Raw genomic sequence first — 23,460 nt, 5'->3', positions numbered from 1 at the left:
TCGAGCTTGGTTTATATTGGAGTTATATCAGGTTATGACCAGATACGAATCGTACTTGGCACAGTTGTTTATGGTCAAAGCAAAACACTTCATGCAAAATTTCAGCCAAATTGGATAATAATTGCGCCCTCTATCGGCTCAAGGAGTAAAGATCCAAATAGTGAAACCAAAACACTTCATACAAAATTTCAGTCAAATCGGATAATAAATGCACCCTGCAGCGGTTCATGAAATTGCGCCCTCTATCGGATCAAAAGTCAAGATCTGAAATCGGTATATCAGGTTATGATCCGATTTGGACCATATTTGGCACAGTTGTTAGAAGTCAAACCAAAACACTTCATGCAAAATTTCATCCAAATCGGATAATAAATGAAGTCAACATTCGAGATCGGTTTGTATGGAAGCTGTATCAGGTTATAAACCGATTTGAACCATACTTGGCAGTGTTGTTGTGTGTCAAAATAAAACCATGAGTGCAAAATTTCATCCAAATTGGATAAGAATGGCGCCTTCTAGAGGCTCAATAAGTCATCTGTCTGTCTGTCGAGAGCACGCTTACCTTCGAAGGAGTAAAGCTAGGCGCTTAAAATTTTGCACAAATATTTCTTTTTTGTTCAAGTCGTTTGGGATTGTAAATGGATCAAATCGGTAGATGTTTTTATATAGCTGCCATGTAAAACGATCTTGGGTCTTGACTTCTTAAGCCTCTAGAGGGCGCAATTCTTATCCAATTTGGCTAAAATTTTGCGTGAGCGGTTTTGTTATAGCTTCAAACATCTGTGCTTAGTATGGTCTAAATCAGTCCATAACCTGATATTGCAAATTGCAAATTTTGCCCATGAACATTCCACTAAGGAACAGGGGCAAACTTCTCACATATCAATGAGTGCAGTCCGATTCAAGTTTTAAGCTCAATGATAAGGGACCTCCATTTTATAGCTGTGTCCGAACGGCGTGCCGCAGTGCGACACTTCTTGGGAGAGAAGTTTTTACATGGCATAATTCCTCACAAATGTTGCCAGCATTAGGAGGGGAAAACCACCGCTGAAAATTATCTCTGATGATCTCGCCAGGATTCGAACCCAGGCTTTCAGCGTCAAAGGCGGAGATGCTAACGGTGGCTTCCGGATATAGCTGTTATATAAACCGATTTTAGCTCTTGACTTCTTGAGCTTCTACAGAGTGCAATTCTTATTCGATTTGGCTGAAATTTTGCACACATTCTTTTGGTTTGGTCTAAATCGCTCCATATCCTGATATAGCTGCCATATAAACCGATCTCCTGATTTGACTTCTTGAGTCCTAGACGGCGCAATTCTTATCCAATTTGGTTGAAATTTTGCTTGCATCGTTTTGTTATGGCTTCCTACAACTGTGGTGAGTATGATTGAAATCGGTTCATAGCAGCAATATCAGCTGCCATATAATCCGATCTCCCAATTTGACTTTCCAAGCCTCTTGAGGGTGCATTTGTTACTCAATTTGCCTGAAGTTTTGTCTATATCGGACTGGGAACGCCGTTTGGACTAGCCAATTACAAAATCAGTTCCTTATCATTGAGCCTAAACTTGAATTGGACAGTACCCAGTAATATGTGAGAAGTTTACCTCCTATTCCTTAAAGAAATGTTTGTGGGCAAATTTGCATTAGCATATTCTCCCACTGTGCGGCAGGCGACAAATGTATAACAAAACACAGATGTTGTTCAATGCGCCATTCGTGATCATTTGTGGAAATTTTCAGTTTCATTTGAGACAACATTCAAAACATCATTGTTGATCTTCACTCAGTGTCCATCTATTGGTCCTAAGCATTTGTCTGTCCTCGTGTCCACTCTTCCATAGGCAGCGAGTTTATTTTGGAATTGTCACTTACATTTTTATGCCTTGTTTTATTATATTTATTTTTTTTCTCCAACTTTGCCTTTTTCTTTGCCACTTCTCTTAGATTTCCAAGGAATCATATCAATGCAGTTAATTATTTGATTTGGTAATGACTTAACAAGTTGCTGTGGCAGAAGTCACAGTCAGTCGATTTGATATGGCTGCCACTGTCATGGTCACAATCGGACATTCGGTAGCAATGGCCAATGACTGACTGACTGACTGTAAGGTGTTGCCGCTGGCTGGCTAATGCCATTTCTCGGTGATCGATTAATTGGTATTATTGTATATTGATCTTGCTCTGTGACGCCGTTCGCCGCCACCATATGTGGCAACTGACTGTTTGGCCAACTCATTTACCGATTTGGACCGTTGTCCGTTGATCGTTTTCTGGAAATAATATTCGAAATGAAAACTATTGACTGAAATTGGAGAAAAGTGTAAAATATTTGTCATTCCATGGCAGGAGTGAAATTATTTTGTATTTCACATTACAAATGCCTTTTTATTTTATTGCCGCAACGATATGGGGAGTTTAAAAATTCCATTGTGTTGTATTGTATTATCATTAAGTAAATGTTAACTTTGTCCAAGTCATATTCCTATTAGAACTACAAAAAAAGCGTGCTAAGTTTGGCCGGGCCGGGCCGAATCTTATATACCCTCCACCATAGATCGCATTTGTTGAGTTCTTTTCCCGGTATCTCTTTTTACGCAAGGATATGATAAAAGGAAAGAAGTGCTATGATATTGGAGCTATAATAGCAAGTTATCGTCCTATAGTTGAAATTGTTGCGTAAATTTCAGCCAATTCGAAAAAAAAAATTCGCCCTTAAGGGGCTCATGAAGTAAAATAGGGAGATCGGTTTATATGGGAGCCGTATCAGGTTATAGACCGATTCAGACCATAATTGACACGTATGTTCAAATTCATGGGAAAAGTCGTAGTACAAAATTTTAACCAAATCGGATAATAATTGCGACCTCTAGATGCTCAAGAATTCAAGATCCCAGATCGGTTTATATGGCAGCTATATCAAGTTATGGACCAATTATTTGGCACAGTTGTTGGAAATCATAACAAAACACATCATGCAAAATTTCAGCCAAATCGGATAAGAATTGCGCCTTTTAGAGGGTGAAGAAGTCAAGACCCCAGATCGGTTTATATGACAGCTATATTAGGTTATGGACCGATTTGAACCACACTTAACACAGTTGTTGAAAATCATAACAAAACACCTCATTCAAAATTTCAGCCAAATCGGATAAGATTGCGCACTCTAGTGACTCAAGAAATCAAGATCCAAGATCGGTTTATAGGGCAGCTATATCAAAACATGGACCGATATGGCCCATTTACAATTCCAACTGACATACACTAATAAGGAGTATTCGTCAATTGGCATTAGCGGGAGGGATAGATTGTATATGCTACTAGCTGGACAGGGCCCACTCCTTTGAATATTTACAGAAACGTGGTCCCGTAAGTGGATATGAATTTCGTGCCCTACTCCTAAATATCTTTCATTTGAGCTCCAAGATCGCTAAATATGTATGTCCAATTTAGGGATGTTTTCTGAGTTGGTCCCCCAGACACTTAGCCCTGAAAAAATATTAGCAGCGTGCTCTACCTGTTGAGATTCCATTGCAAGATCAGCATCTTGCTCTACCTTCAAAAACCATTTTTTTAAACCCCATATTACCATTGGTCTAAGGGGTCTAAGTTTATGGGATGAGGCATCCCGCAAACACTTGCCCCAAAATTGTTTATTAAATTAGTTTTCAAATCTTAAATAGCTTTCATTTGAGCCACATATTACCATGATCGGTAAATTAGTATTATACTCCCAAATACCTTTATTTGACCCCATATTGTGATGGTCAGTAAATAATTGCTGTTTGTGGGGTGTTTTTGGGGAAAGGGTAGACCCCCAGAAAATTGGTCCTGAAAGTGGGTGTCAATTTCGTGCTCTATTCCCCAATACCTTTCATTTGAACCCCACATTTACATGGTCGGTAAATATGTCTGGTTTAGGGGTGTTTTGTGGAATGAGGTAGTCGCCCAAACACTTAGCCTTGCTTTACTCTCAAATATCATTCATTTGAACCCCATATTGTCATTGGCCTCAAAATTGGATATCAAATACGTTTGCTAATCTCAAATACCTTTTATTTAAAACCCTTATTGCAAAAGTCAGCAAATATGTCTGGTTTGGGGTAGGGGCCTAAAAACTATCAATATCGAGCTCCACTCTTTTTAAGAACCAAATTGTGATGGTGAGTAAATACCTCCTATTTGCGGATAGGACATCGGTTAGCCAGTTGGTCCCGAATGTTGATATCACATTCGCATTCTACTCCCAATTACCTTTCATTTGAGCCCCATATTTCCATAATCGAGAAGCATGACCATTTTGGGAGTTGTTTTGAGGGATGGGGCGGCCACTCAGTGACTTGTCCGTGAAAATATGTATCAGATTCTTGTTCTACTCTAAAATACCTCATATTTGAGCCCCAAACTGCAATGGTCAACAAATACTTCCAATTTGCAAATACTATTCATTTGAGTACCATATTGCCATTGTCGGTAATTATGTCCGATTTAGGGATGTTTTGGGGGATGGGTTGGTCCCCTTAACACTAGGTCCGACAATTGGATATCAGATACGTTTTCTACTCTTAAATACCTTTCATTTGAGTCCCATATTGTCGTGATTGGTCAATATATATATTTATTAGGTTTTGGGGTGGGGCGGCCCCCCTAGGTTTCCCATCCGAAATTTGGACACCAAATTTTTGTTTTCAGGTAACTTTAAGAGAGCATACAAGATTTTGCTTAAACCGCACAACCTATATCCGAGATCTGGCGTTTCTGAAAATTAGGGTAAGCGGGTGGGTCCGCCCCCCCTTCAGATATTAAAAACGTAGTACCCTATTTTCACCACATTATCATTATGCAACATCTGTGAAAATATCAAGAAAATCGGTTCAGCCGAACAAGCTAACACAAATTGATTTTTATATATAAGACTAGCTGGATAGGGCCCGCTCCGGTGCGCCTTCTTTCAATCTCTTATTTTGTCTGAGCCTTATAACTGGCACGGTCAGAAAATAAGACCTGTTTGGGGGGCTGGTACGGCCTTTCAAATTTTCGCCCCAATGTGGATATCATGTTGGTGCTCTATGGGAATATATTTTTGGTGAGGAGGACCGTCCTATATCAGATTCGTTCTCTAGTCTCAAATAACCTTAATTTAAGCCCCATATTGTCATTATTATCAGGTTTTGGGGGTGGCGCTGCCCCCCTAGGTGTCCCATCCTAAACAAGGATACCAAATTTCTGTTTTCGAGTTATTTTAAACAAACTTAATTTTAAATTGCCCAACCCATCTCCGAGATATGGAGTTTTTGAAATTAAGGTAAGGGGGGAGTCCGCCCATTATAGTTAGCATGTAACATATACTTCATTCTTTTGGTTTTGGTGGTCTATTGGAGTAGCCAAACCCTTTGCCCCGAAAGTGCCTCCCAAAAATCACATTTGAGCTACATATTGCTATAGTCGATATATATGTGTTGTTTAGGGGGAATTAAGGTGAGGCATTCCTGAAACACTTGGCCAGAAAACAGATATGAGATTTGAGCCTTCTTATTGTCATAATCCACAATTATGTCCACTTTAAGGGGTATTTGAGGGTAAAAAGTGTACCAAAGACCATTTACTGTTGTCCTTTTCTATCCTGATCGAACTTCATATGTTATTTTTACCCTTTTTTTAGGTGTTTTTATTGGAGAGTGTGGCTCCCCCGACGTTAAGACCCGATATACATGTCTTGCTGAATGGCAGGACGGCTGGACGTGACCCAGATTTTTGAATCCTTATTCAACATGATAATTCACATATTATCCCGCTCGAACTACACGTCCTATTGAAGGGTATTTGTTAGGTGGTCCGGTCCCAGACTCTATCCCATTCGTACTTAACTCCCAAAGACCTTTTATTTGACATCCACTTTTTGATGTTGGACATTCATGCCCGGTTTGGGGGTTTTTGGGGTTGGTGAAGCCCCGTAGACAGCTTGGACCAAATTCTTATAACAGATGTGTACTTAGCTTCCAAATATCTTTCGTATGATACCCATACCGGAGGCCACCGTAGCGCAGAGGTTAGCACGCCCGCCTATGACGCTGAACGTCTGGGTTCGAATCCTGGCGAGACCATCAGAAAAAATTTTCAGCGGTGGTTTTCCCCTCCTAATGCTGGCAACATTTGTGAGGTACTATGCCATGTAAAACTTCTCTTCAAAGAGGTGTCGCACTGCGGCTCGCCGTTCGGACTCGGCTATAAAAAGGAGGCCCCTTATCATTGAGCTTAAACTTGAATCGAACTGCACTCATTGATATGTGGGAAGTTTGCCATGGGCAAAAACTGCATTTGCATGATACCCATATTGTCCCAATCGGTATGTCCTGTTGAAGGGTTTTGGTTTGTGGGGAGTCGCCTCAGACAACAAGGAATACATTTTTATATCAGCATTGGACTTTACATTTAAATTGCTTTCATTTGATATTCATATTGTCCCAGTCAGAAAAATTTGTCCTGCTGGGGAGTTTTGGGGGGTGAGGAGGGCCCTCATACACCAAAAACTAATTTTAGTGTCAGATTTGTATTGTAATAATGAATACCTTTTATTTGATACCCATAATGCCCAAAGTGGTTAAAGTGTCCTGGTGGGTGGTGTTAATGGGTGAAGGACCCCTCGACACTTGGGGTTTCATCTAAATTCTAAGTTCGGACTCTATTTTTAAATACCTATTTTAAATACCTACCATATTGCCCAAAGCGGTGAAAGTGTTCTCTTAAGGCTTTTTTTGAGGTAGGGGACCCCCAAAAATTAATAGTGAAATTTTAATACCAAATTCGTACTCTGCTCTTAAATACTTCCCATTTGATACCCATATTGTCCCAATCGGTACGCATGCCTGTTCAGGTGGGTTTTGGGATGGGGCGTACCCCCGATTATTTGACCCCAAAATGTTATACCAATTTTGTGTTTTTGGGGTACCATAAGGTGGTATACAAAATTATCTAAATCAGTGCACCGTCTCCCAGATCTGGCGTTTTTGAAAATTGGGGAAAGGGGGAGGGTCCGCCCCCCAACGGATATCAAAAAAAAGTAGTACCGGGAGCTCAAACTCTACCACCTGTGAAAATTTCATGAAAATCGGTTCAGCCGTTTATCTATATACGGAACAGACAAACCAACTAACAACCAAACTAAGCGTAACAATTTCATTTTTTATATATAAGAAGATGCGAAGCGTTTTTACAAAGGCGGACAAAGTATCAAATCAGGAAAAGGAAACTCAACAACAACATAAACTTTAATTATCCAATGACTTCCGCTGAGAGTACAACAAGCCCGTACTCTTATATGACATTATAGCCCCAAAAATTCATTATTTGTTAGATTTGTTTAAGTTATGCCACCAAATATATACTACATTTCCTGGTGTATTTACAAATTATTCGCATCTGTGCAAAATTATCTTTATTGCAATATGCATGGGAAACATCTATGCACAGTGCATGACGAAACAAATATTCTATTGTGATTTAAAAGTCTTAAAAAATACTATCAGATCTCTAATACAAAAATCTAATTACGAATAATAATAATAAGAGAATAATATTTGTAATAATTTTTTCTTAATTTTAAGCTACAATTTGGTTGAATGTCAACTACCTTTGCTTAATCTTAAAATGCTGTACTCACTGTGTATGCATATGTTCATTAAGTTAGGCACACGAGCCCATTAAAATAAACACAATGATAATAAAAATTGTAATTTCAATGGAGTTGTGAAGATAAATGGACATTCATATAAAAAGAGTTGTTGCAATAAATTGTCATAATCATTAATTATGACGCATCTTCCTCGTTAAAGAAAATGTTATTATTAATTTTAATTATTTTTATTTCAATAATATTTGCCACACAAGGATTAACCATCAGTGTGCTATCATTGGTCATTGACAAGTTGGCTGCCAGTATCCTGGAATGTAACGAAATCCTTATAAATTCTCCCAAAAGAAATTCACATTGTTTTGCAATCTATGCTCCAAAATTGACTAACTTAATGCAGCTTTCTCTAAAGACAAAATTTCCATGAATTTTTCTCTGAAGGCAAAATTTTCTAGAAATCTTATATATAATAAGTAAAAAGGCGTTAAGTTCGGCCGGGCCGAACTTTGGAAAATTCGGTGAAAATGTCATACCTTATGTTCCATAGCAGTTGTATCGAAATATGTTCCGATTTGAATCAAATACTAATAAGTACAGTAGCTAAATCTAAAAATAAACCTATCTGAACTATCTATGACACGGATGCCGAAAAGCCTAACATAAGTCACTGCGTCAAATTTCAGTGAAATCGGATTAATGCGCGTTTTTATGAGCGAAGACTTTAAATTGAGATATCGGTCTATATGGCAGCTAAATTCAAATCTGAACCGATCTGGGCCAAATAAAAGAAGGACGTTGAAGAGCCTATCTAAATTCACTGTCTCAAATTTCAGCGACATGGGACATAAAATGCGCCTTTTATGGACCCAAAACCTAAAACCGATATATCGGTCTATATGGCAGCTATATCCAAATCTGTACCGATCAGAGCGATGTTGCAGAAGTTCGTCAAGGGACTTAACCTAACTCACTGTCCCGAATTTCGGCGACATCGGACAATAAATACGCTTTTTATGGGCCCAAAACCTTAAATCGAGAGATCGGTCTATATGGCAGCTGTATCCAAATCTTAACCGATTAGGACCAAATTGAAGAAGGATATCGAATGACTTAATACAACTCACTGTCCTAAATTTCAACAAAATCGGATAATAAATGTGGCTTTTATAGGCCCAAAACCCCAAATCGGCGGAACGGTCTATATGGCAACTATATCCAAATCTGAATCGATTTGGGCCAAATTGACGAAGGATGTCGAGGGACCTAACTCAATTCACTGTCCCAAATTTCAGCAAAATCGGATAATAAATGTGGCTTTTATAGGCCTAAAACCCCAAATCGGCGGAACGGTCTATATGGCAACTATATCCAAATCTGAACCGATCTGAGCCAAATTGACGAGGGATGTCGAAGGGCCTAACACAACTCATTGTCCTAAATTTCAACAAAATCGGATAATAAATGTGGCTTTTATTGGCCTAAGACCCAAAATCGGCGGATCGGTCTATATGGGGGCTATATCAAGATATAGTCTGATATAGCCCATCTTCGAACTTAACCTGCTTATGGACAAAACAAGAATCTTTGCATCTCTGATTTTGAAGACTGTAGCGTGATTTCAACAGACAGACGGACAGACGGACGGACATGTCTAGATCGTCTTAGATTTTTACGCTGATCAAGAATATATATACTTCATAGGGTCGGAAATGGATATTTCGATGTGTTGCAAACGGAATGACAAAATGAATCCTTCGGTGGTGGGTATAAAAATCAATTTGTGTTTGTTTGTTTGTATGTTTGTGTGTTCCTTATGACTCAGAAACGGCTGAACCAATTTTCTTGAAATTTTCACAGATGGTGCATAATAACCCCGTGCATAATAACCCCGTGGTGAAAATAGTGTACTACATTTTTTAATATTTGAAGGGGTGGCGGACCCTCCCCCTTACCCTAATTTTCAGAAGGCCAGATCTCGGAGATGGGTGGTGCGATTTAAGCGAAATTTTGTGTGCTCTCATATAATCTCTTAACAATAAAAATTTGGTATCTTAATTTCGGATGGGGTACCTAGGGGGGCCGCCCCACCCTAAAACCTACCAAACATATATTTAGACGCATCACGACAATATGGGACTCAAATGAAAGGTATTTCGAATAAGAAAACGTATCTGATATCCATTTGTCGAACCAAGTGCTAGGGGGACCACCCCAACCCCCAAAACATCCCTAAATCGGACATATTTACCGACCATGGCAATATGGGACTCAAATGAAAGGTTTTTGCGAGTAGAATACGAATCTGAAAATCTGATTTTTGCAGGGCCAAGTATCTGGGGGATACTTGATACACCACTAAATCAGACATCATGAGAAAATCGGGCTGAAATGAACTATTTTAAAAATGGAGTACACCTTGCATCCAAACTTAAATTCGTAGACCAATAAAGATCATATGGGATTCAGATAAAGGCATTTTTATTGTTAAACTGTTAGTCAAACGGTATACTATTTTCTTATCATGGTATTTCCCTAAAAGATCTTTAATTATTCCAAGGAAACTTTTGTCCCATCTAAAGTAAAAGAAGGCGCAGCGGAGCGGGCCCGGGTCAGCTACTAATAATATAAGAATCAAATGAAAGGTATTTGAGAGTATAAAACGAATTTGATATCTAATTTTGGAGCCAAGTGTTTTGAGGTACGCCTTAAAGCACCCCCTAAACTGAACTGCATTTTCGTTGGGAATAAAGAACGAATTTAACATCTATTTTCACTGCAAAGCGCCGGTGACCGCCCCAGCCCCTAAACACACTCCAAAAGGTTCATATTTATCGGCCATGGCAATATGGGGCTCAAATTAAAGGGATTTGGAAGTGCAGCACGAATTTGATATCCATATTAGAGTCGAAATGTCTGAAGTGCCATCCCTTTCCTATTGAGAACATTATCCTAAGCAACAACATTACCACCAGGAACCGAGAAGGGACCTTTTTTTATAGCCGAGACCGATCAGCGTCCCGCAGTGCGACACCTCTTTGAGGATTTTTTTTTTTAATGACCATGCATGGTATTGTAAATCGCAAATGACAAAATTTTCATGACCTTTTCGCTAAAGACAAAATTTCCATAAAATTTTTTCTTAAGACAAAATTTCCATGAAATTTTCTCTAAAAACAAAATTTCCAAGAAATTTTCTCTAAAAACAAAATTTCCGTTAAAATGTTTCTACATACAAAATTTCCACGAAATTTTCTCTAAGGACAAAATACCCATGAAATTTTCTCTTAATTTTTTTTTTCATGAAATTTTTCTAAAGACAAAATTTCCTTAAAATTTTTCCTAGACACAAAACTTCTTTAAAATTTTTCCTAAACACAGAATTTCCATGAAATTTTCTCTTAAGACAAAATTTCCATGAAATTTTCTACAAAACAAAACAAAACTTACTAAAAACAAAATTTCCATGAAATTTTCTACAAAAACAAAATTTCCATTAAATTTTCTCTAAAGACAAAATTTTCATAATCCATTCATCCTTGATATTTTCTCGTAAACTAATTCTTTCAAAATTTTCTCTAAAGACAAAATTTTAGCGAAATTTTTTTAATGGCCTGGCCCGTGTTTTTCGGCCCTCTTATCCAATATGAATCCGTTGGCACCAAAGTTATACATAATTTGGGAAAAGACCCTTACAGAGTAAATTAAGGCTTGTTTACAAATTAATGGTCCCCTTATAATGGACTTTGCATCGGCCATATGTATGTTAAATTTGTCCACTTTCTGCAAAGTTTCTAAAATATTTCATAGTTAGAGAAAAATTTCATTAACTTATGACCAAATTTTAAGAAAACAAGTAAAAGCGTGCTAAGTTCGGCCGGGCCGAATCTTATATACCCTCCACCATGGATCGCATTTGTCGAGTTCCTTTCCCGGCATCTCTTCTTAGGCAAAAAACGATATAAGAAAAGAGTTGCTCTGCTATTAAAACGATATCAAGATATGGTCCGGTTCGGACCACAATTAAATTATATGTTGGAGAATTGCGCCCATTGGGGCTCACGAAGTAAAATAGAAAGAACGATTTATATGGGATCTGTATCGGGCTATAGACCGATTCAGACCATAATAAACACGTTTGTTGATGGTCATGAGAGGATCCATCGTACAACATTTCAGGCATATCGGATAATAATTGCGACCTCTAGGGGTCAAGAAGTCAAGATCCCAGATCGGTTTATATGGCAGCTATATCAGGTTATGAACCGATTTGAACCTTATTTGGCACAGTTGTTGAAAGTAAAAATAAAATACGTCATGCAAAATTTTAGCCAAATCGGATAGGAATTGCGCCCTCTAGAAGCTCAAGAAGTCAAATCCCCAGATCTGTTTATATGACAGCTATATTAGGTTATGGACCGATTTAAACCATACTTGGCACAGTTGTTGGATATCATAACGAAATACTTCGTGCAAAAATTCATTCAAATCGGATAAGAATTGTGCCCTCTAGACGCTCAAGAAGTCAAGACCCAAGATCGGTTTATATGGCAGCTATATCAGGTTATGGACCGATATGGCCCATTTACAATACCAACCGACCTACACTAATAAGAAGTATTTGTGCAAAATTTCAAGCGGCTAGCTTTACTCCTTCGGAAGTTAGCGTGCTTTCGACAGACAGATGGACGGACGGACGGACGGACGGACAGACGGACAGACGGACAGACGGACGGACATGGCTAGATCGACATAAAATGTCGCGACGATCAAGAATATATATACTTTATGGGGTCTCAGACGAATATTTCGAGTAGTTACAAACAGAATGACGAAATTAGTATACCCCCCATCTTATGGTGGAGGGTATAAAAAACGCCATTAGAAGTAAAGGGTGATTTTTTTGAGGTTAGGATTTTCATGCATTAGTATTTGACAGATCACGTGGGATTTCAGACATGGTGTCAAAGAGAAAGATGCTCAGTATGCTTTGACATTTCATCATGAATAGACTTACTAACGAGCAACGCTTACAAATCATTGAATTTTATTACCAAAATCAGTGTTCGGTTCGAAATGTGTTCAAATTTTGACAAATTTTGTTCAGCGATGAGGCTCATTTCTGGTTGAATGGCTACGTAAATAAGCAAAATTCAATGATTTGCAAGCGTTGCTCGTTAGTAAGTCTATTCATGATGAAATGTCAAAGCATACTGAGCATCTTTCTCTTTGACACCATGTCTGAAATCCCACGTGATCTGTCAAATACTAATGCATGAAAATCCTAACCTCAAAAAATCACCCTTTATTATATGCCAATGTAATTACAGGTTCGCCTGATCAAAGCTAAAGAACAAGCGTCCACTTTCTTCAATTCTGTCGAAGATTAACTAAACTCATATGTGAATGTCATAAGAAAACTATGCGAATTTCCTTGAGGCAAGAAGAGATTAGGCAGTGTTTATTGCCTGGTCGCGTGTTTGTGGTTGTTTCTTTTCATAAATTCATTATCAACAAAAAAACTGCGCATGTGTACCCACACCTTGGCGTTCAGCATCTTTTTTCATATGTTTACATGGGGTACTTTTTTTTGTTTTTTGCAGCACTCCCCATTATTGGCTCTGGGGCAACCCAGAAATTCATTCATTGGTTTCATGGTAATTGGGTAGACTTTTTTGTGAATTTTGAATGTTGTGGCTAGTTGGCCTTATTTTTTAGGGGCCATGACCTTTAAACAAAGAAAGTGATTTCTACAATATTTGGCTTATGAAAAGGTGAATATTGCAATTTCTATTTTTTGTCTGTCTAGATTTAGAAAATGAAATTTTTGAAAATCACTTAAGTCGAAACTTTGTGTTAGTTTTCTGCGAGGCAACATGCCATTCCAAATGTGAATTTATGCATTTTTTAGTTATTAGAAAATTTAATTAAGTCTTAGAAACCATTTTTTTGGTTAATTTTATTCATAGAGAAAGAAAAACAAACAAATAAACATATAAAATTAGGCTTGTAAGTGCATATTTAATCGTCACTCATTTTCTTTGTTTACTGGTCTAGGATTTAAAGAGAAGTATGAGACAAAAACCAATGATTGCTAAGAGGGGGGGTTGGATGAGGTGGGAAATATTAAATTAAAACAAAATGCTGATAAAATTTCCAGAAAATTAAAAATTTCACAAAAAGAAAGAACAACAAGATATGATCCGACTCGGACTACAATTAAATTATATGTTGGAGACCTGTGTGAAATGTCAGCCAGTTCGAATAAGAATTGCGCCCTTTGAGGGCTCAAGAAGTAAAATGGAGAGATCTATTTATATGGGGGCTGTATCAGGCTATAGACCAATTCAGACCATAATAAACATGTATGTTGATGGTCATGAGAGGATCCGTCGTACAAAATTTCAGGCCAATCGGAAAATAAATGCGACCTCTAGAGGCTCAAGAAGTCAAGATCCCAGATCGATTAATATGGCAGCTATATCAGGTTATGGACCGATTTGAACCTTATTTGGCAAAGTTATTGAAAGTCATAATAAAATACGTCATGCTAAATTTCAGCCAAATCGAAAACGAATTGCGCCCTCTAGAAGCTCAAGAAGTCAAGTTCCCAGATCGGTTTATATGACAGCTATATCAGGTTATAGTTCGATTTGAACCATACTTGGCACTGATTTTGGATATCACAACATAATACTTCGTGCAAAATTTTATTCCAATCGGATGAGAATTGTGCCCTCCAGAGGCTCAAGAAGTCAAGACCCAAGATCGGTTTATATGGCAGCGATATCAAAACATGGACCGACTTGAACCATACTTTGACCTGTTGTTGGATATAATGACAAAACACGTCGTGCAAAATTTCACTCCAATCGGATGAGAATTGTGCCCTCTAGAGGCTCAAGAAGTCAAGACCCAATATCGGTTTATATGCCAGCTATATCAAAACATAGACCGATATGGCCCATTTACAATCCCAGCCGACCTACACTAATGATAAGTATTTGTGCGAAATTGCAAGCGAAAAGCTTTACTCCTTTGAAAGTTAGCGTGCTATCGACAGACAGACGGACGGGCAGACGGACGGACAGACGAACGGACAGAGGGACGGACGGACGGACAGAGGGACGGACGGACGGACAGAGGGACGGACGGATGGACAGACGGACGGATGGACAGACGGACGGACATGACTAGATCGACATAAAATGTCATGACGATCAAGAATATATATACTTGATGGGGTCTCAGACGAATATTTCGAGTAGTTACAAACAGAATGACGAATTTAGTACACCCCCATCCTATGGTGGAGGGTATAAAAATCCATAAGAAACAAATTTGACTAAATTTTTTTCTAAATCCAAATTCTGAAGGAAACTTTTTGACAAAAATTTTATTATCTCAACATTTTATGTCTACAGCAAAAAAAATATATAAAATAAAATTTTTTATAAATCTCAAAAAATTCGAATGAAAAGTATATTTTCCTCATACCTCATCATACTACTCCCCATTTTTGCTTAATTCCATGGTGCGAAAAATACTTTCATTCCGCATTTATTTGAACTTGGCAAATCCAAAGGCCCAGTGTGTATTATTGAATAGAGCTGACAACAAAGAAAGTTGTTGGCTGTTGATGCGATGGCTAAAATATTCCGTCAAAAGGCATTTTCATTCGAACATTCTTTCGCATTACTGGCCTTTATTAATTTTTTTCCTGTTATTATCCACAGACACAGTCAAACATGGCCATGGATGAGTATTCGTACTCATACTGGCCATAGCTTATGCGAAATATTGTAGTTCCCCAGTAGTGGTATCATGACGATGATCCGTACATCTTTCTATTCATTTTTGCGCCTATCTTCAAGTTAAGATGCTGGCTATCAACGAGACTTAAAATTTGCCGAGAAGACGCAAAGTGCGATTCAAATCTTAGCCACCGTTAAACCGTTGAAGATGCCCCGTTCTTGTGCCGTGATTTGCTTGGGTTTGGATAATTACATGCGCCAGGCATATGCGTGTTGAAAAAATCCATGATGTGTTTGAGATTGGCATGAAATCTCCAAGAAATACGGAATTGAACTTCCGAAGAAGAGTAAAAGTTAAATGTTAAAGCTGAAGAAAAGTTACTTAGATTTCAAAGTTTGAGAAAATTATTGGTTTTTTATGCCGTGGTTTTGGTAAAGAAAAGGATAGGTTATTTGCCAATGTTTGGCATCAAAGATTTTTGGATAGACTTATTTCATTAAATTGTTGCCTTTTAGGATTTTTGGCACCATATTTTGTCTTGGGAGAAAATATCATCGAAATTTTAAACGCAAAGAAGAAAAAATGTTTTTAAAACATATAAAATTTATGGGGATTTAATCTTAAAAAAATGCATGAAAATTTTGTCTTTATAGAAAATATCATGAAAATTTTGTCTTTATAGAAAATTTCATGAAAATTTTCTTTTCTTTAAAGAAAATTTCATGGGATTTTGTTGTTAGAGAAAATTTCATGTTAAATTTGTTATTAGAGAAGGTTAGGTTGAATGGGTTGCCCACCAAAGGTCAGTTCGATGGGAAGCCAGTTTGGCCCATTGTGGTACCCTAGATAGAGAAAGGGAAGAAAAAGAAAATGTGAGACCACGTACTAGAGGATATACACGAATAAAAGAAAAGGACAGGAGGAGTGGAGAAACCCGAACGGGGGGTGAAGAATCGCCTACCCCTGTGGCACACCCCTGTCTGAACCAACGTGTTCCCTTAACAAACTCCAGGAGAGATATCAAAGGTACGTTTGCAAGTTCACCCAGATCAAGAAAAAACGGCTCGCCAGAAAGGAGAGCCTACGTCTCTGTAGACCCAAACAGGAACACAGAAAGTGCTCAATAGTCTCCTTCTCATCTTCATCGAGGCAACTCCTATAGAAGCCATTGTGCGGTATCCCCATGCGCGCCGCCATGTGGCCTATAGCACAGTGGCCGCTTATGACCCTTGTTAAAGTACTCATCGACCTCTTATCACCCTCTTCCTCCTCCGGTCGATGACCGGTCATAGCGCTTTCGCAGGCCGGCAACCATCTACCGAGTCCCACCACCGACGCCGCCCTGACCATCCCATCTACTGTGTTTAGTAGCTCGAGAAATGGCACGTAGGCAAGACCGATGACTGGCCCGCCCGGTGCAGACGAACCCCTTCTGGCGCACTCATCCACCCTCTCATTTCCTGGATCCCCCTTATGCCCAGGAATCCATGTCAGTGTCACATCGTGGGCCAGGAGCCTATTCAGGGATTCCAAACAGCCCGCCACGCATCTCGACCTCACCATCGTCGACCCCAAGGCCTTGAGCGCCGCCATACTGTCCACATAAATTCTGAGCTTCGACGGCGGTAAGCCCTCTGCCTGAAAGACCGTACACTCGTCCGGCGGTCTCAGAGACATACTGATATTGAGTGCATCAGAGCAGACTCCCAATCCAGTCCCTGACTCATCTAGGAGCCATCTGTGTAGATCGAAGTCTCATCCTACTCCGCCCTCCATTTGTCTCTCTTATTACAAGAGAAAATTTTATGGAAATTTTCTCATTAGGGAAAATTTCACTTAAATATTGTCTTTGGAAACATTTTCGTAGAAATTTCCCTTTGGGGAAAATTTTATGGAAATTTTTCTTCAAAGAAAATTTCATGGATATGTTGGTTCCAGAGAAAAATCAATGAAAATTTGTCTTTTGGAGAAAAATTCATGGAAATTTGTCATTAGAGAAATTTGCATGGAGGTTTTGTGTTAAGAGAAGGTTAAGGTTGAATGGGTGGTCCAGGGGTGAGTTCACTCGGAGACCAGTTCGGTCCATTGTTGCAACCTGGTAAGAAAAAGAAGAAAAGGAAAAGGATGATAAAAATATGATGATAAAATACCCTGCCCCTTGCTCCGTCTCATAGGACAGATAAGGGTATGATGAGATATGAAAATTACAAGAAATATAATTTGAGATTAGGGAGCAAGCACCTATCTATCACGCAATCAAGCGAGTGCTTCTCCGAAGTGTCGGTCCATACTCACTCAATTATTCACTAGCCAATTGTCAAACAATGGTACTCCGCCTCTGCGCATGCATGAGAGCGTATTGAAAAATTCATTGCGTCCACTGTCGAATCAAACGAGTCTTATCCTCGATCTCAGAGTTCGGAGAAAAATCGCCTCCTTAAGATGGGAAGCTTATGCCCTAGTAGACCCGGGCTCGATCGTTTCCTTGTCATCCTCATCAAGACAGCGTCCACAAAAGTCGTTTCGTTGTGCGCGCAGGTTAAACCTTCAGTAGTCTCAATCTGTGACCCCGTTTCCCGGATCCGGGAAATGATGTTTGTAAATAAATTTTTATGAAAATTTTATCATAAGAGAAGATTTTATGTCTTTAGACAACACTTCATGGAATTTTATCTGCATTGAAAATTTCATGGAAATTTTGTCATTAGAGAAAATTTCATGGTAATTTTGTTTTTAGAGAAAATTTCATGGAAATTTTGTCTTTAGAGAAAATTTCATGGAAATTTTGTCATTAGAGAAAATTTCATGGAAATGTTGTCTTTAGAGAAAATTTCATGGAAATGTTGTCTTTAGAGAAAATTTCATGGAAATTTTGTCTTTAGAGAAAATTTCATGGAAATTTTGTCTTTAGAGAATTTCATGAAAATTTCATGAACATTTTGTCTTTAGAGAAAATTTCATGGAAATTTTGTCTTTAGAGAAAATTTCGTGGAAATTTTGTCTTTAGAGAAAATTTAATAGAAATTTTGTCTTTAAGGAAAATTTCATTTAAATTTTTTCTTTAGAGAAAATTTCATGGAAATTTTGTCTTTAGAGAAAATCTCATGGAAATTTTGTCTTTGGAGAAAATTTCATGGAAATTTTATCGTTGGAAAAAATTACATAGAAATTTTGTCTTAGAGAAAATTTCATGGAAATTTTGTCTTTAGAGAAAATTTCATGGAAATTTTGTCTTTGGCGAAAATATCATGGACATTTTGTCTTTGGAGAAAATTTTATGGAAATTTTGTCTTTAGAGAAAATTTCATGGAAATTTTGTCTTTAGAGAAAATTTCATGGAAATTTTGTCTTTAGAGAAAATTTCATGGAAATTTTGTCTTTAGAGAAAATTTCATGGAAATTTTGTCTTTAGAGAAAATTTCATCAAAATTTTGTCTTTAGAGAAAATTTAATCAAAATTTTGTCTTTAGGGAAATTTTGTATTTAGAGAAAATTTTATGGAAATTTTGTCCTTAGAGAAAATTTCATCAAAATTTTGTCTTTAAAAAAAATTTAATCAAAATTTTGTCTTTAGAGAAAATTTCATGGAAATTTTGTCTTTAGAGAAAATTTCATGGAAATTTTGTCTTTAGAGAAAATTTCATGGAAATTTTGTCTTTAGAGAAAATTTCATGGAAATTTTGTCTTTAGAGAAAATTTCATGGAAATTTTGTCTTTAGAGAAAATTTCATGGAAATTTTGCCTTTAGAGAATATTTTTGTCTTTAGAGAAAATTTCATGGAAATTTTGTCTTTAGCGAAAATTTCATGGAAATTTTGTTTTTAGAGAAAATTTCATGTCTTTAGAGAAAATTTCATGGAAATTTTGTCTTTAGAGAAAATTTCATGGAATTTTTGTCTTTGAGAGGTAATTTCATTTAAATTTTGTCTTTAGAGAAAATTTCATGGAATTTTTGTCTTTAGAGAAAACTTCATGGAAATTTTGTCTTAAGAAAAAATTCTATGGAAATTTTGTCTTTAGGGAAAATTTCATAGAAATTTTGTCTTAAGAGAAAATTTCATGGGAATTTTGTCTTTAGAGAAAATTTCCTGGAAATTTTGTCTTTAGAGAAATTTTATGGAAATTTTGTCTTTAGAGAAAATTTCATTGAAATTTTGTCTTTAGCGAAAATTTCATGGAAATTTTGTCTTTAGAGAAAATTTCATGGAAATTTTGTCTTTAGAGAAATTTTAATGGAAATTTTGTCTTTAGAGAAAATTTCATGGAAATTTTGTCTTTAGAGAAAATTTCATGGAAATTTTGTCTTTAGAGAAAATTTCATGGAAATTTTGTCTTTAGAGAAAATTTCATGGGCATTTTGTCTTTAGAGAAAATTTCATGGACATTTTGTCTTTAGAAAAAAAAACAAGGACTCTTTAACAAGTTATTCGCATATTATCTATTGACAGACAAATGAAAAGTAAACCAAGTGAAAATAATCGCCTACTTGAAAATAATGCAATTCGATCTTGTTTCGGCCAATAGATAAGTAATTGGTCGCAATCCCAAATGGGGTTCCACAGGTTCAGGTTTATTAAGCGTTGGTAGTTCGATAACAACTTTCACATCTCACATTATGCCGAAGACAACAACGACGATCACGTCCACTACGACTACATCAGAAACTACGTCAATGCGCGTAACAGAAATATGCAACCACACCAAAGAGACATGCCGGGCCTGGTTGTGGTAAAGCCACAAAACGGTGCGCACTAAATGAGGCATGGCAAAAGTACTTACCTAGTGGATAGGCATCATTCTTATGGCAGAATCAGGTGTTACAGCTTCCTTCTTGCATGCTAGTATAAAGAGCTCCATCCACGCTGCTGATGATGGCGATGGTGATGATGATGCGATGATGATGGTGATGCCCCGGCAAGTCACTGAACTATAATTGAGTTATGTGTGAACGAATGAACGGAAAAAAAGATGCGCCCCAAGAAGGCACACATCGGCAAAGAAGATGAGTAGGAAATGAAAGACCTACTTCTTTTTTTTTTGGTTGGTTAGTTTGAGTAATTCTTGCCTTGGTTGTTCATATACCGTTCTTCTTATTGATTACTTTTTTATTTTGAAAGAAAGAGTGGGAAAAATGCGATACTGAAAAAATGGGAAGTGTTGCAGTTGAACTGAAATAATGATGAAAATATGAACGATTTCTTAGCATGAAAACAATTTTCTGGGAGAAAGTGAATTGAAGTACAACGCGTAATGTTTCCACAAGGCAAAAAGCTTAGTACTGGTAAATAAAGCCCTCAGAAAGTTCCTTGGTTAATTAGCGGCCTTCTCAAAGTCCGTTAGTAGTCCATGTTGAGCCCTACGGAAATTATCGGCAACGCACTACGATTTAAGAAATTAAAATAAATTTTTTTTTTGATATTTGGAAAATATATAATCGGCGGATGAAAATGGTTTTATATTATTTAAGGTTATTAATTTTTTTTTTTAATGTTTGAAGAAAATTACAAAAAAAGTCTCTCTATTCCATAAGCGACTATGTTTTTACAACAATAAAAAAATAAAAATTCCTAATATTTTGTGACCTTTTGGCAAAGAAAAGTGGATTTTAATGACTTTGATAGTAGGCTTATTGCCATAAATTTTTCTACCCACCATCATAGGATTGGGGTATATTCGAAATATTCGTCTAATACCCCATAAAGTATATAGTATATTTTTGATCGTCTCTACGTTCTGAGTCGATCAAGCCATGTCCGTCCTTCCGTCCGTCCGTCTGTCGAAATCACGATAGCCTTTGAATGCGTCAAGCTAACCACTTGAATGTTTGCACAGATACTTAACATTGATGTAGGTCGTTGGGGATTGCAAATGGGCCATATCAATTCAGACTTAGATGTAGCTACCATAAGGGACGTAGCCAGGATTTTATTTTTTTTTGGGGGGGGGGGTTCACACTCCACATTTTTTCAAAATCGAAAATTGTCAAAATTCTTGATTCCCAATTTTTTTTTTTAAATAGTGATAGCTTTTGGATGCAGGAACTGACACATCGGCGGTGACATTTGGTAATAAATTTTGCACTGATTGTCAACCCAGTGCAAATATCTTTTGGAAGTTGTAATAATGGTTTCGAACGCTAGACAACGGCAACGTATCTTGCCTTAATAAAAATTCTAGCTCGAGTAAGGGAAGAGGTATCGTAATGAAATTTGGATTGACGTAAAGTAGACGACTGAAACCAGTTATAACAATTTTTCCCATCATGTTTTGGGGGGAAAATGGGCTTGTCAAAAGTTTTTTATATCCAAAAATGAAACAAAAAATTTCTCAAAATTCTTAGGAGTGAGATTTCTGGAATCCGTTTTAATGTCTTGTTGCATTTGATGATTTTTTTAAAAAAATAAATTAGTGGCAATAACTTTTGACAGCAGGTTCCATTATATGCCAAAATCATTAAATCCAGCTAACTTTGCCAAATGGTCATTAAATATTAAGAAAATTATTTTTTTTTTGTCGTGGGGCTAAGAGAGATTTTTTTTCTTAAATTCAAAATATTTAAAAAAATTGCTACGTCAATATAAATACTCTAAATTATGAATATACCCGGTCGCTTTGCTGCCCTCATATGTACATCCAATATCAAGGTGTAACTGTATCGCAATTTTAATAGCTTTAGCCTTATCCGTAAAGATGGAACATTTTGAAAGTTTTAGTGCCTAAATGTAGGGATTAAAAAAACTCTTGTCGGTCGAGAATTACTGTCAAGGTGTAACTGTATCGCAATTTTGAGGTCTTTAGCTCAATTCGTAAATAAAGTTCCATTTTGTACGTTTTAGTACCAAAATGTAAAAATTTCAATACAGTCTTCTAGTAATCCGTTGCATGCTGCCAATATGTACCTGTATCCCATATTTCGCAGATGTACATCAGTCTGTAAATAAAGTACCACTTTATACGTTTTAGTACCAAAATTAACAAATATCAAAAAAAACTTCTAGTTGCTGGGTACATAGTGCCTAGATGTAACTGCGTTCCAAATTTCAAAGCTGTAGCTTAATCCGTTAAGAAGGTGTCATATTGTACATTTTAGTACCAAAATGTCCGTATATCAACAAAATCTTCTAGTCGTCGGTACACACTGCCAAGATGTGCCCGTATCCCAAAATTCAGATTTGTAGCTTAATCTATAAAGAAAGTACTAAATAGTACCAAGTAGAGCTCTTAAGTACTTTTTATTCCAACCCTGGTTCGATGTCAACATTTCATATTTGGTACCAATTGCATTACTAAACGTACCATATATCCCACTTCCGATACCATTTTGGGAGATTTTTGTCACCAAATCTTATTTTTCGATACTCTCTTTAATTTAAGCCCAAAATCACATCCGTTCGCGTTGGGTATAAAGTCACCATTTCGTACTTTTTAGTACCTAAACGTACGAATATCACAAAACTCCGTCTTATAGCGCGCCTACGACCCACATAGCTTTAGCTTTAGCCATTTGGGCTGGGCGTTGATCAGTCAATCAGTCAGTCAGCCAATGAGTCAATCACACGTCTCTTTTATATATAGAGATAAAATTTCATCAAAATCGAACAACGGAATCGAGGGTCAGGCGTAATGGGTTAACATTTTTTCTTTAAAAATATTTATTGAAATTTGTCTATAAAAAATTTAAGAAAATATTGTTTGGGACAGATAAGCATAATAAAAAGACTTTAAAAATGGTTATTCAAAATTTAAATTTTAGTTTTAAAAAATAATCTCGAGGTTAGGTTGTCTTTACAGAGTTTTTCGCTGAAACTTAGTCCTTAAAAAAATCATTAAAATTTAGTCTTTAGAAAAAATTCAATAACATACTTTTTTATAAAAATTGTGTCTTTAGAAAAAAATTTTGTTTCTTTTTCTTTCGAGACGAGCTCAATGATTGGAGATGCAAATGGAAAAGGAAAGCCAAACACACACCAACCACTATGGGACGCGTTTCGTCTTTGGTTAGAAGACTTTTCAACCATATGATATGTGATGGCTTTAAGAGCCGTCCGTTGGTATGTTGTATTTGAATCGTATTA

The 23,460-nt window shown here is 37.1% G+C and overlaps 1 protein-coding gene across 7 annotated transcripts in view; it reads right to left on the bottom strand.

The window, feature by feature from the left end:
• The window catches only part of LOC106095724 (uncharacterized), a 91,154-nt gene extending 70,311 nt beyond the window's left edge, over window positions 1-20,843 (bottom strand). For 4 of the 7 annotated variants that reach the window (XM_059363735.1, XM_013263033.2, XM_013263034.2 and 1 more), the window contains exon 1: window positions 20,165-20,843. The gene's annotated coding sequence lies outside the window, so the exon portion shown is untranslated. The remainder of the gene's footprint in view (window positions 1-20,164) is intronic. The other 3 variants (XM_013263024.2, XM_013263026.2, XM_013263027.2) reach the window with 3 other exon arrangements.
• Window positions 20,844-23,460: the final 2,617 nt, after the last annotated feature.

Source organism: Stomoxys calcitrans, chromosome 2 (genome assembly GCF_963082655.1).
Source record: "Stomoxys calcitrans chromosome 2, idStoCalc2.1, whole genome shotgun sequence".
NCBI lineage: Eukaryota > Metazoa > Arthropoda > Insecta > Diptera > Muscidae > Stomoxys > Stomoxys calcitrans.
Note: the sequence above shows the minus strand (reverse complement) of the source record. Positions and strands in the feature narration are given on the sequence as shown.